The following is a 15216-nucleotide window of genomic DNA, read 5'->3' on the forward strand; positions in this document are numbered from 1 at the left end:
TAGCACTTTTATCCAAACCGCTTTAAATGTGCCTACATTCACACACACATTCACACACACATTCACACACACATTCACACACTGAAGGCAGCAAGCTGCCACGCAGGGTGCTGCCACAGCCATCGGGAGCAATTTGGGGTTCAGTATCTTTCTCTATCAAGAACACTTCAACATGCGGACTGGAGGAGCCGGGGATCGAACCAACGACCTTCTGATTCGTGGACGACCCACTCAATCTCCTGAGCCACAGCCGCCCCTTTTGTATCCTGAATGCACATCTCCTGCTCTGTCTGTAACCTTTGGAATGTAATATTCTGGTAAGCTTATTAACTTTCATTTTCATTTTACCTGAACACAGCTTGGGAAACGCTGCTCTGCTCTCCATTTTACTTTGAGCCTTGGAGTTGATGCGTATGTCTGTAAGTAAAGCTGTGAAATATGATTAGAATGAGTGTTTTTATTCCATTCTGTGGAAGGAAATGTTGGTTAAGTTGTCGAATGAATGTAGACTACACATGCTGGTGATTCTTTCACTTTTGAGCTGGCTAAATAACTGAAGTGGGCATTTCTATGGAGGTCTATGCTAAACTATTACCTGTATATTTATGCTATAATTATTACCTGAGTTACTTGCTGCTGGATATGTTTGTTGAATGTACTCACCTGAGTTACTTACTGTCTTAGGTATTTATGTTGGTAGTATCAGTCGTAAGTCATTTATAAGCCTGTAGTTAACGATGAACTAACTGTTTACAAAACATTAATATGCATTTGTAGATGATTAATAAATGTTATGTTAACATATACAAATGTGTTGTAAGTCATCTATAAACCTTTAGTAAATGAAGTGTTCCTCACCTGTTATAAATGATGTGTAAATCATTTACAATTCATTTACAAGGCTTTCTGCATCCCCAATCCCCATTGGTTTGTGGACTTCTGTGTTGAAGCCTCACATATGGCCTTAGTAAACACTTTCCTAATGCATTTATGGTCTCAATCACTAGTTTCAGACTATGTTGTAGTTGCAGACTAATGTTTGGGGCGTGATTGACAGATCACAGACCAATAGCAGGCCGTGCTCTGTGGGGAAACCCCTGGACTTGTCGAGATCCAAGATGGCAATGGCCAAAATGTCATACGTGAGGTGTGAAAAAACAGAATTCCACAGACCAATAGGCCACCCCCTGCAGGCCATTCAAAAGAATGCAGGTTTAAGTGCACTTCCGCATTGGCTTCAATTTTGACAGAGCTACCCCCTTGTATGTAACACATTTATGTGTGATGAATGGTTTACACTTTAGATTAGGGGATGCAGAAAGCCTTGTAAATGAATTGTAAATTATTTACACATCATGTATAACAGGGGAGGAACACTTAATTTACTAAAAGTTTATAGATGACTTACAACACATTTGTGATATGTTAACATAGCATTCATTAATCATCTACAGATGTTCATGTTTTGTAAGTGATAAGTTCATCATTAACTAAAGGCGTATAAATGACTTACGACTGAACGTTATTATAAAGTGTTACCTTTACATTGTCACTGTTGTTTTATACTGTGTGCATATGACACTGTGTGTGCATTGTAGTGACACATGCTTTTTTGTTGTGTTTTTCAGTTTTACAGAAACAAGCTTTAGTAAAGCCACACATTTTTTCAAGAACAGTTGGGAGTTGGAAGTTTTTCTTCGCCATCTGTCAAGCTTTGCCCAGACACGCAATCACGAGCACAGAATACCCTCCAAACGCTCAGAGGAGATCACAGGCTGACGATGATGAAGGTGTACCTGCTGCTGTGGGCCCTCGGTGAGTTCAACACTAATAATCTTGGAAATTAATTTTCCTCATTTCCAGGTGTGAGGGAAGAATGGGTGAGGGACATGAAGAGGTGTACGGGGGAAGCGTGAGACTGGCAGCAGATCAGCATGTTTGGAGACGGGTGGTGATGTCATCAACGTGCCCCAACGGCCCCCAGGCTGCGGCTGTGACCTGACCTGAATTTCCAGGTCTGAAAATCTGTCTTGACTTGACACACTTCAGTCAGTTTTAAGTTTGAGTTCAATAAATAAAGTTTCGCTGCAGAGTGCAGACCTGTGTCAAAGAATTGCTTCATTCAATTGAATTCTACTTTTCAACTCAGGTTGACTTCAACGGCATTGTAAGAGAGAGTCATCTGTCGACAAAGCATTCAGAGCATATGGGGTCCGCATCACTTTTTAAAAGCATAATCTGTTGAAATTGTTGAAAAATAGCTTGTACCAAGAAATGGTACTAACAACAACATACAATTCAAGAAGACACATTGTCCAAAAAAGTAAAGTTATTCCTTCAGGTTGTTACTTTGTCATATTTTATATATATATATATATATATATATATATATATATATATATATATATATATATATATATATATATATATATATATATATATATATATATATATGGTATACAGTTACATTATTTCAGCAAAAAACAATGAATGGCGAGGTGGGGGGGGGGGGGGGGGGGTCACAGATGAGAGGAAAGGAAAAACACAATATTACAGAAGCAGGAAGCAGAAGTAAAACTGATGTCAAATCTTCAGTGTGACGTTCAGCTGGAGAACATTTCCACTGGAGTTTATTGTCCCACCAAAAGCTCAGAGGACAGCAGCTAGTGAGGAGATCACAGGCTCAGAGGAGAAGAAGAAGCAGAAGAAGAGAGCGATGATGTTGAAGGTGTACCTGCTGCTCTGGGCCATCGGTGAGACCAGTGGTTCTCAAGGGAGTTCCAGGGGATCCCCAGCAAAAAAGGGAATAATTTATTTTCACTACACTTCTATCCATAAGTAACACAATGCAGAATGTATGACTACTTTGGTCATGGCTTTCAGACCCTTTCTGTACTAAAACATCTAAAAGGAGAAATCTTATCAGATAGGAGGCCCTGGGACAACATCTTCTCAAATGGGGGTCCGTGGTTTGTGTCAGTTAAGGGATCCTTGACGTGAACAAGTTTGAGAAGCACTGAGTTAGACAGACTAGACTGTGTTTGTTTTGCAATCTAAAGCCCATGGCACACCAAACGAACATTCTCAAACAAACACAAACAAACACGAACAAACACGAACAAAGACAAATGTTCGTTTGGTGTGCCATAGCTGTCTGTCCTTGTCTGTTCGTGTTCGGCGATGTTCTGTCATGTTTGCCAGGATTCGACTTGTTCAATCCGGCGTTGTTCGCTGTTCGCTGTTGTCTGGTAACTTCCCATGTTTTCAGTCGCGTATCCATGGAAACGGAGCTCACGCATGCGCGCCTACTGCATGCGGTTGTCTGGTCAGTTTGGTCAGAGCAAGAGAGCCTCCTCTAACGTTACACGCGACGCACCAAACATACGTTTCTCTGCCAACCATGTGCCATCACACTGGGCATCAACAACACTAGCGGGAGACTTCTCCCATGCACTCCCGCAAATAAGTAATGTTATGCGCAGCAAGGTTACATAATGAGGGAGAGAGATAACATCCATGACGGCTAACAGCGAGCTATGCTACTAGCTAGCCGTTCAGAAACACATGTAAACAGCCGTGTGATCACTGAGAACGTCAGTAAAATAAGGAGAGAGCTGCAGGTGCTTATGCAGAACTAGTGCACGATTAAGTGCACAGTGGGTAATGACCCGCTGTGATGAAGAATATAGCGAGATTAACCAGGTTGATAGCAGAGAAAACACTGTTGCAGCTGTCATCAGCAGGACCTCCAGGCTTCAACTAGCGTTGCCTGTCACATGACGCCTTCATGGTCCCTCGATAAAGTCTGCAGAAAGATGCAGTTACCTCACCTCTCTCTCAAGAAGCGTCACGTGAGTGTGGCGTTTAATGCCATCTGTCGCTACAAAATAATTAAAATGGGTGTATCATTGTATTACTCGACATATGTATAACTAACTTTGTCAGTCTGAGCCATCTTCTATGTGCTGTAACACAGTGCAGTTTCTATTTTTCTGGTGTTTCTTTTTTTTTGGCACACCAATCAAACATTCTCAAACAAACACCAACAAACACCCAACAGACAATTGTCTGTGAATGTTGGCAGATGTTGGAGATTGTTTGAAAGCATGGCACACCGACCAAACATATTCAGCACAACAGTCCCAAACATGTAAAAAAGAAACACCAGAAAAATAGAAACTGCACTGTGTTACAGCACATAGAAGATGGCTCGGACTGACAAAGTTAGTTATACATCTGTCGAGTAATACAATGATACACCCAGTTTATTTCTTTTGTAGCGACAGATGGCCTTAAACGCCACACTCACGTGACGCTTCTTGAGAGAGAGGTGAGGGAACGTGCATATTTCTGCAGACTTTATCGAGGGACCATGAAGGCGTCATGTGACAGGCAACCGCAGGCAACGCTAGTTGAAGCTTGGAGGTCCTGCTGATGGCAGCTGCAACAGTGTTTTCTCTGCTATCAACCTGGTTAATCTCGCTATATTCTTCATCACAGCGGGTCATTACCCACTGTGCACTTAATCGTGCACTAGTTCTGCATAAGCACCTGCAGCTCTCTCCTTATTTTACTGACGTTCTCAGTGATCACACGGCTGTTTACATGTGTTTCTGAACGGCTAGCTAGTTATTAGCATAGCTCGTTGTTAGCCGTCATGGATGTTCTCTCTCTCCCTCATGTAACCTTGCTGCGCAAAACATTACTTATTTGCGGGAGTGCATGGGAGAAGTCTCCCGCTAGTGTTGTTGATGCCCAGTGTGATGGCACATGGTTGGCAGAGAAACGTATGTTTGCTGCGTCGCGTGTAACGTTAGGAGGCTCTGCCTCTGACCAAACTGACCAGACAACCGCATGCATTAAGCGCGCATGCGTGAGCTCCGTTTCCATGGATACGCGACTGAAAACATGGGAAGTTACCAGACAACAGCGAACAGCGAACAACGCCGGATTGAACAAGTCGAATCCTGGCAAACATGACAGAACATCGCCGAACACGAACAGACAAGGACAGACAGCTATGGCACACCAAACGAACATTTGTCTTTGTTCGTGTTTGTTCGTGTTTGTTCGTGTTTGTTTGAGAATGTTCGTTTGGTGTGCCATGGGCTTAAGGCTCACTGTTTCTAACACACACGCACACACAGATAGATTATCAGTGATGATCTTTCTTTCCCTCTCTCTCTCTTGCATTCTCTCTCTATAGCTGCTGTAGTCGTTCTATCGAGGGGAGAATCTGATGAATATGAGGTCCTACTTGATGACTATCCCGAGTATTGGGATGATGGGGATAACTCCACATTGGACTACACAGACTTTGCGTTGCTACCTGGCAACAGGACCTTTGACACCTCCTCTCCCTCCTCTTCCTCCAGCCACCTCTGTCTGCTCTGTGCGCTCTCAGTCTCCTGTGTGTTGGCTTATTAAACTGCACGTTACATCAGGTTTGTTGTGATTTGGTCTTAATTTACAGCCTCATAATATACAAATATAAAAAAAATCTGTGGTAACACTTCAGATTAGGGAACACATAAGCTCTTAATAAGCTGCTTATTATCCTGCATATTAGTATAGTGCTTTGGTTGGTTATTGGTTATTACTCATTACAAACCACCTATTAGCATCTTATTCATTCTATGAATATAGTCCATTAACTATAGTTTTCCCTCAATAGCTTCGTAGTTAGTGCTTATGGCAATCAGTAAGGAAGTTATTGCACATTCATTGGGCTCTTAGTCTACTGCCCCTTACTCATTACGTGGCTCATTAAGCTTTGATTGGCGGCTCGCAGCACACTTCATTCAACTTAAAATATTGCATCATTTATTTAGGACTTTGTGGCTGTATTCTTTTTGATGTATTTTATTTAAAAAAGTGCAATGTTGTGTTGCACTATTGTAAATAACTGTTATATCTTGTTTGTTTATTTATTTATTATGCATTCATCACATTAGTACACACTCTCTCTGATGATTAAAAATTATGCAAATGGTAAAACACGGAATTCTGGTGTTTTGCGGTAAAAGTGGCTCTCCTCTTGACTTTGTCCTGCCAGTGTGCATGGCTCTCATGGAGAAAATAGTGAGGATCACTGGTGTAAGCCTACAATTTAGGTAGGAAACCAATAGTGTATTAGAATACTGTAAACAAATAGACATTTGCATGTGATTCATATTAAATAAAGTTGAGAATATGTATTCTTGTGATACTAGCACCAGCATACTGAATGGAAATGTATCCTATAGGAGCCTAATTCATGTGCAACAACTTCCTTACTGACTGGCTATTGAGGGAAACCTATAATGGGCTATTACATGTTTGTAATAACTAATATGCATGTTAATAAGCAACATATTAATTGTTGATATGTGTTCTCTAATCTGTGTTCCCTTCCTGTTGAGCATGTAGAGTTTGTCTCGTGTTGCAGACGGCGGCTGGAGGAAGAGTCTGGCTGTGGCTTTGTCGCTCTGCAGCTTGACTGGCTTTTGTTTGAGGAGGCGGAACCATGTGAATCCAAGAAGCAGAAAGCAGAAGTGACACCGATTTAAAGAATATCTATAATCTGTTTGTGAAAACAGTCATGATCAGCAGTAAAGGATGGAAAATGTAAAACAATAAAAATAAATAAAAAGCTGCACTTGTAGTCATTCTTCTACATTATCTAACTGTGGTCACTTCTTGTGGATGAAATAATGGTCAGGTTTACCAACCCATCTGTTGCTGGGGACCTCCTAGAACTATGAAGGACCGCATGTTGAGAACCACAACTTTAAGGATTTTTGTCTGCAGAGCTTAAAAATCATTTGTAACTGTGGTTCTCTGATAGTCTCCACTGATCTGTCTAACGGAGCCCTCTTTTTTAAATAGGGCCAACTAAATAGGCAAAAATGTCATATTAGTGTCCAAAAGAAAGAAAGAACGAACACAGGTTCAGCACCATGGAGAGCTCCATTCGTTAGCTACTGATGGAGCTCACCTGAGTGGAAGAGCTATGAGAGAGCCTTCAAAACCCTCTGGCCAGAGAGAAGGGAACTGGTGGCATGCCAACTCTGTGAGCGAGGCCTGACAAAATGGCCAGTGATGGGCCTTTTTCACAGCAGCCATTTTATAACAACAAAAACAAAAGCAAAACAAAAGCAAAAACAGATAAAATAACAAAAGAATATAATACAATAATATTACAATAAACTCAATATACGCAAACTCTCATAAGCAACACAAATTAAATGAGCGAGCGAGTGAGAGAGCTAGTGAGTGAGTGAGAGAGCTAGTGAGCGAGTGAGTGAGAGAGTGAGTGAGAGAGTGAGTGAGTGAGTGAGTGAGTGAGATAGTGAGTGAGTGAGAGAGTGAGTGAGTGAGAGAGCTAGTGAGCAAGTGAGAGAGCGAGTGAGCGAGTGAGTGAGAGAGTGAGAGAGTGAGTGAGATAGTGAGTGAGTGAGTGAGAGAGTGAGTGAGAGAGTGAGTGAGTGAGAGAGCTAGTGAGCGAGTGAGTGAGAGAGTGAGTGAGTGAGTGAGTGAGATAGTGAGTGAGTGAGTGAGAGAGTGAGTGAGAGAGCTAGTGAGCAAGTGAGAGAGCGAGTGAGCGAGTGAGTGAGAGAGTGAGAGAGTGAGTGAGTGAGTGAGATAGTGAGTGAGTGAGAGAGTGAGTGAGTGAGAGAGCTAGTGAGCGAGTGAGTGAGAGAGTGAGTGAGAGAGTGAGTGAGTGAGTGAGATAGTGAGTGAGTGAGAGAGTGAGTGAGTGAGAGAGTGAGTGAGAGAGTGAGTGAGTGAGTGAGTGAGTGAGTGAGAGAGTGAGTGAGTGAGTGAGTGAGAGAGTGAGCGAGTGAGAGAGCGAGTGAGAGAGAGAGAGTGAGTGAGAGAGTGAGCGAGTGAGAGAGTGAGTGAGAGAGAGAGGGAGTGAGTGAGTGAGTGAGTGAATGAGCTAGTGAGCGAGTGAGAGAGCGAGTGAGAGAGTGAGTGAGTGAGTGAGTGAGTGAGAGAGTGAGTGAGTGAGAGAGCGAGTGAGAGAGTGAGTGAGTGAGCGAGTGAGTGAGTGAGTGAGAAAGAGAGAGAGTGAGTGAGTGAGTGAGTGAGTGAGAGAGCTAGTGAATGAGCGAGTGAGTGAGAGAGTGAGAGAGTGAGTGAGTGAGTGAGTGAGAAAGAGAGAGTGAGTGAGTGAGAGAGCTAGTGAATGAGCAAGTGAGTGAGTGAGTGAGTGAGAGTGATTGAGCTCAATGGCTGCACAGCCCGATGCACTACATGGGTAAACTGCTAGTACAGTATGTAATCAAGTGGTCAAGTAATATATTTATGAGAGTCAGAACATGTAACATGCCGGATGCTGTTGAGCGTTAGTGCATGATGGATGGAGAGGAAGCTGATTATGGGAAACTACAATGCTGTAGGCTTACTGTGGTTAGATACATCCTGTCTGACTGACACATACACAGACAGATTTGAGGAGAGATTTGAGGAGAGAGACACAGAGAGAACTCCAGAGAAGACTACAGACAGCTGAAGGTTTGGAGTTTGTCTCGCTGAAAGCTGAGAGATCCTAGTTTCAGGAGGAGGATGAGAAGAAGAGGGAGAAGAGGGAGTGATGATGATGAAGGTGGACCTGCTGCTGTGGGCCGTTGGTCAGTCACAGAGCCCACTGTGGTTTACTGTGTTCACACACACACACACACACACGCGATCAGTTGTTACCTGCAAACAGCTGGAAGATTAATTTGATGATCAAGTTCAAGTCTGGAAATATTTTTTCTTCTGTCTTCTATAGAGTAATGTTTGAAACATGAAATACTATAGTATACTAATATTATTATTATTATTATTACCTGTATAGGTTTTTGGGTCACGAAGCCCATAGGCCTTTGTCCGGTGAACACGCAAATTTCCGGGCCCTACTGTGCGGCACGTGGGGGCGTGAAAAATCAGGGGGTGGACTTTACATGTCTTCTGGGCCCCCCTCTGCGAGTGGACACCACTTGTTTGCCCATCAGTCCTACAGATAACCCACAATGATTTTTTGTCATTTTCATGCCATTTTCTTGCAGTTCAAGCATGTTCCACAGTGTGGCACAGTCCCACATTACCCAATGGAAAATATGGTCCGTGCACACCGTGTGCACGTGTAGCACTTATGCTGGAATAAGTGTAAATAGGAGACATATATAATCAAGTATACAGTAGAGTATGGACTAGTTCCAGGTTTGAGTAATGAACACACCGACACAGAACTGCAAGAACCGGTTTGTATTAGATCAACAAAATGAAAATGCATATGTAACCATGCAAAGAAGCCAGTTACATAAATTGACAACGCCACCTTGGGAATTTCACCCAAAGAGTTAAACCAAAGTTCAGTTTTACCCTTAAATGAAGAGCAGAGGCAAGATGTTCCAAGTATAACAAGGGTACATGTTTATTTAATGCACAAAGTCCAAGTTAAAAGGTTAACATGCTAAAAGGCTGGTTGTTTATAAATTAAAAACACATTTAGATAGTTCTAAATGGGAGCTGCTTAACGACCAGGAGGAGGGGTTAAGAGTCCCCAGAGAGGGAGCTAAAAGCTAAAATGCGATCCCAAATTAAGACTAGGTGGGGATACACTACAAACAGCACAGCAAACCAAAAACACAAACCCACAGATAACTAGGAACACGGGGATTCGCACACTCAGCCCCTCTCAATGGGACAATTTCTCCACTCCTGGTCGGGACAACCTGCAGTCAGAACGTAACAATTAAAAACAGGCAGTGGTATAACAGAAAGTGAAATAGTACAACAAAATAAATAAAACAATAAAGAAAGGGCAAAACAGCAGCTGGCCGCTACTGTAAAGAGACAGGCGAAACACAAGTATTAATACATATATCTATATGTTCTGTGACAAATACCTCTATGAACACTGAACATTTTACCTTCACAGAGAATAAAGCTCTTGGGATTCTCAAGCTGTGATGAATGTTCTAGGCCGCATGTTCACTTCTGCCTACAAACAGTCATGGTTAGACAGTAACAGTGGAAATAACCAGGAAGTACCACATACAAGTCACCCAACATACAACCTTACTCACATAAAGTGTCAGCAACCAAGCTCCAAGCAACCATTTCCAGGGAAAACCAAAGAGTGTGGGATAAGGACAGCTCAGCCCCACAAGACACAGTATTTATTGAGGTGCACCTAATTATCTAAGCAGCAGCACCTGGGCCTGGATGGGTGTAAATCACTAGGGAGGGAACCTGACTACAACATGGGCCAGCCCTCTAAGTTAGCCTGGCTACACATAACAAAAAACACTTGAAATAAATCAAGAAAAATAACAAATAAAGTAAATATAAAGAGGCCTTTTAGATAACAAAAAGAGTGGGTTTACACCTTCTGTAAAGTAGCACTACTAGTGGTGATTTCCGTTCAGTCCATCAATGTTCAAATCAATTCTTTGAGTCAAATAATCACATTTCTATTCATTTCATTCCCATCTTCTTCCCCGTCATAAATACTATGCAATTGCACAATCCCATAATAAAGCCTTCAATTCAGTTCACACTATAAAGTGACTATTGTGACTAAAGTGCTTCAAGTTTGACAATTGTTATGACAATAATTGCACAACCCATATGAGCTGTGTGCAATGAGGGAGAAGGGGAGAGAAAAAATTAGTAAAGACTAGTGTGTAAAGTTCTACCACCCAAGGGGAGTAGGGCCTATGGTAGGAGTGAGTTAGGCTTGAGGCCTGCCCAGAGTTCAAGGTTCTTCTGGTTTAGCTCGCCATCCATTTAGCTCCAGCTATGAAGCCCATCCAGTATTCGCATCCACGGTTTCCTCCACAACAGCAGCAGGACATCAGTTCCTCAGATCAGACACTGTTGAGTGATGGCTTGATTACAATTTGCATATATAGTGAAGGCTGTAGTTGGCATGGTAGCTTAGCATTTATCTTGGCATGTAGCTTAGCATTTATCATTGCTGGTTTTAGCAATGATGGCAGAAGATTTCCATGCTTTCTGTAATGAGGATGCACTCACCCATGTGGTGTAAAAAGCAGTGTTGCATCCAGTTTCCAATATTCAGGTTCCAAATGTCCGATGTCAGTCAACGTGAACATGAGTCAAGGTTTGTGGCCTGCTTGCATCAAGGTGTGGGGTCTGCTCTCAGCAGGTGTGAGTGGTGCCATGGAGTGAGAGAGTGAGGCAGTGATTTCCTCTTCCCAGACCAAGAAAAGGGGGCGGGTGCAGGACTGAAGAGCCTGCAGCCGATTGGCTTAGGTGTTTGAGTTGACAGTTTTGCTTGTCCAATCATTATACAGGACTGTGGATAGGTGAGTGTGTATATGGCAGAATGTTCAATTCACCTGTGTTACACACGTCCCACATTATTCAATGGAAAATATGGTCCCTGCACACCGGAAGGAAACCATGTGATTGATGTGGCTGAAGATTACCCTCAATAGACTAGATGCACAAAATGAGTTCAGCTGCAGTACTTAATTGAAGCTGCACGTGGGGTTCCGTCTCGCTACTTGGGGGCGGGGCAGTGTAGGCTACTCAGAACAATCAAGGTGTAACTAGAGAACCCATAGTACATTGTCAAAGAGTTGTTTTCGTGCTATCTTCAATTACTGATTTTTACAGAATTGTGGTAAATGACACAAAGGCGACTTTGACAGAAGCGGACACAGCTTCAAGGCCATAACATTGCAGTGGATGCATAGAATGACTAAAGTTTTTGCACGTGTGTTCAGCCGGAGGTCCTGAACTAGTGTAGCGAATATCGCCTCATTCCGTTAAGCCATGCCAAAATGAGAGCCAATCAGGGTCGCTCAGAAGGCCGGGGAACAGCTAATTTGTCATAACATTGCAGCGGATGGATAGAATGACTAAATTTTTTGCACGTGTGTTCAGCCGGAGCTCCTGAACTAGTGTAGCGAATATCGCCTCATTCTGTTAAGCCATGCCAAGATGAGAGCCAATCAGGGTCGCTCAGAAGGCCGGGGAACAGCTAATTTGCCATAACATTGATGCGGATGGAGAGAATGACAAAATTCTTTGCACGTGTGTTCAGCCGGAGGTCCTGAACTACAATGATAACCTTAAATGGAAGTGGGCGAGGCCAAGGGGCATCACCCCCCACCCTTCTGAGATCAATTTAGATAGTAAGTAGCCCTGGTGGCATGTGGGGACCTCAGGACGACATCCTGAGGGACTGTTTTGACCAAGTAGCATGGGAGGAGTTCAGAGCGGCAGGAGACCTGGGCGCGTACGCAGAGACGGTGTCATGCTTCATTAAGAAGTGTACCGACGACATAGTCCCCACAAAGAAAGTAAAAATAATGCCAAACCAAAAGCTCTGGATCAACAGCGAGGTCAGGGCTGCCCTACACGCCAGGACCACCACCTTCAGTTCAGGCACACCAGAACAATACAAGCAGGCACAATATGCCCCCGGACCGCTATTAAAAAAGCACAGAGAGACTATGGAAGGCAGCTGGAGTCAAAACTGGACACCAACAACCCCAGACACCTGTGGAAAGGCCTCCATGCTGCTACAGACTTCAAAGAGGTGAAACGACAGAACCCCAGCACGTCACCCACCCTACCGGACGAACTCAACGCATTCTACGCTAGGTTCGACCCCTCTGCCAGAGCGCCTCCCATCCCCCCAATCCCACCCCTCTCCCACTCTCCCCCCCATCACCTCCCACCCTCTCCTCCCCCCCCCCCCTCCCCTCCCCCCCACCACCCCCCTCTCCGCCCCCCCCTGCCACCTCCCTCCCCCCATCACCCCCCCCTCCTCCCCTGCCACCCCTCCCCCTCATCACCCCCCCCCCTCTCCGCCCCCCCACTACCCCACAGATCCAGACCGCCCCCTCACCATCACTGAGGATGAAGTGTGCCAGTCGTTCCTGCGTATCAACCCACGCAAGGCGGCCGGCCCGGACGGCATCCCGGGGCGGGTCCTCAAGGCCTGCGCCCACCAGCTGGCACCCGTATACACAGACATCTTCAACCAGTCTCTCTCCCTCCGACGAGTTCCCCCCTGCTTCAAAGCAGCAACAATCATCCCCATCCCCAAACAGCAAAAAGTGACCAGCCTCAATGACTGGCGCCCAATAGCCCTTACGCCAATAGCCAGCAAGTGCTTTGAGAAGCTGGTCATATCAAAGATCCACCCCACACTCCCCCCGGACCACGACCCGCTACAATTTGCATACGGCCCCAACAGGAGCACAGCGGATACAGTAGCACACATGCTCCACACCGCCCTGTCCCACCTGGAGGGGAAGGACACCTATGTAAGAATGCTGTTCGTGGACTACAGCTCAGCATTCAACACCATAGTACCCTCCAGGCTGGTAAGCAAACTCAGGGATCTGGGACTAAACACGGCAATGTGCGACTGGATCCTGGATTTCCTAACAGACCGCCGCCAGGTGGTGAGGGTGGGCAACCTCACCTCCTCCCCACTGACCATCAGCATAGGAGCGCCCCAGGGGTGCGTCTCCAGCCCCTTCTGGTACGACCTCTACACCCACGACTGCGTGGCGACTCAAACTTCAAACTCCATTGTGAAGTTTGCAGACGACACAGCAGTCGTGGGGCTGATCTCGGGGGACGACGAGACGGCCTACAGAGAGGAGGTGAGGGTCCTGGAACAATGGTGCCAGGACAACCACCTCTCTCTGAACGTCTCCAAGACCAATGAGATACTGTAATTGTGGACTACAGGAGAGGGGGGGGCGCACACCCCCCAATCACCATCAACGGCACAGTGGTGGAAAGGGTGGACAGCTTCAAGTACCTGGGAGTCAACATCCACCAGGACCTGACCTGGGCCGGCCACACCGCCACTGTTGTCAAAAAGGCCCAACAGCGAATACACGGACTCAGGCGCCTGAAGAAATTTGGGCTAAGGAAAGAAATCCTCAGGGACTTCTACAGAGGCACCATTGAAAGCCTGCTGACTGGCTGCTTCACCGCCTGGTACGGGAACTGTACCGCCATGGACCGCAGGGCGCTACGGAGGGTGAGGCGCACGGCCCAGCACGTAACAGGAGATGAGTTGCCAGATCTGCATGAACTGTATAACCAGCGGTGCCTCAGGAGGTCCCTGAAGATCATCAAAGACACAAACCATCCCCACAACAGCCTGTTCTCCCTGCTACCCTCAGGGAGGAGATACAGGGTCCCAAAAGCACGCACAAATCGCTTGAGGAACAGTTTCTTCCCGCAGGCCACGAGACTCCTTAACATACACAAATAGTGTAGTAGTCGTACCGTACCGTACCGTACTGCAGCTGCTACCATTATGTATGCCTAATGTTTAATTGTATGTTTAATAAGGTACATGCTATTTGCACCTGTATGTCAAATACGTCGAATTTTAAATGTCTGAACATGTCTAACGTATGCACAATGCCTAATGTTATTTGTATGTTTAATAAGGTACATGCTATTTGCACCTGCATGTCAAATACGTCGAATTTAAAATGTCTGAACACGTCTAACGTATGCACATGACATGTGCACCTATGTGCAATGAATAAGCCACTGACTTGTCTTATCGCTATTCTGCCTTATTGCCTATTGCTGCTTAGTATTGCTTATTGATGCCTATTTCTTATTGCCTATTGCTCATTGCTTGTTGCCTATTTGTCGTAAACGGAGTCCACAGCACAATAATTTCACACGTGATACTTGTACCATGGAGTGACAATAAAAATCTAGAATCTTGAATGTGGGCGGGGCCAAGGGCCACATGTGTGGGCTAGAAGGCTGACACTTGGTGGCCGTAGAGTAGCAGGGGGTGCCACAAACATACCAAAAGATCAGCCTTCTAGCCCTCACCTCTCTTGAGAAACAGCCGTGTTCACCCTGCATATGTTGGTGTACACCGCGCATGCTTTACCATGTAATATGTAAAAGCTTATATCTCAAAAACGACTCAGGCTAGGAGGCTGAGATTTCAACTGCAGCCTCTCCTTATTATACAGGACCAGCCCTGTGAGTAGCAGGAGGATTGGAAGAAGTTGGATTTTTTGCCTTCGGCAGCTGAGAGCTGGTTTCCAGATTTTGGTCCAAAATTCAAATTGCTCCTATTGACTGGAAACTCAGCACACTAATAGAGCACCGTGGTGGTATTAACATACTTTGGTATCAGCCTCCTAACCTGAGTCGTTTTTGAGATATAAGCTTTTACATATTACATGATAAAGCATGCGCGGTGTACACCAA

Source organism: Poromitra crassiceps, assembly GCF_964638095.1.
Source record: "Poromitra crassiceps genome assembly, chromosome: 7".
NCBI classification, from domain to species: Eukaryota; Metazoa; Chordata; class Actinopteri; order Beryciformes; family Melamphaidae; genus Poromitra; species Poromitra crassiceps.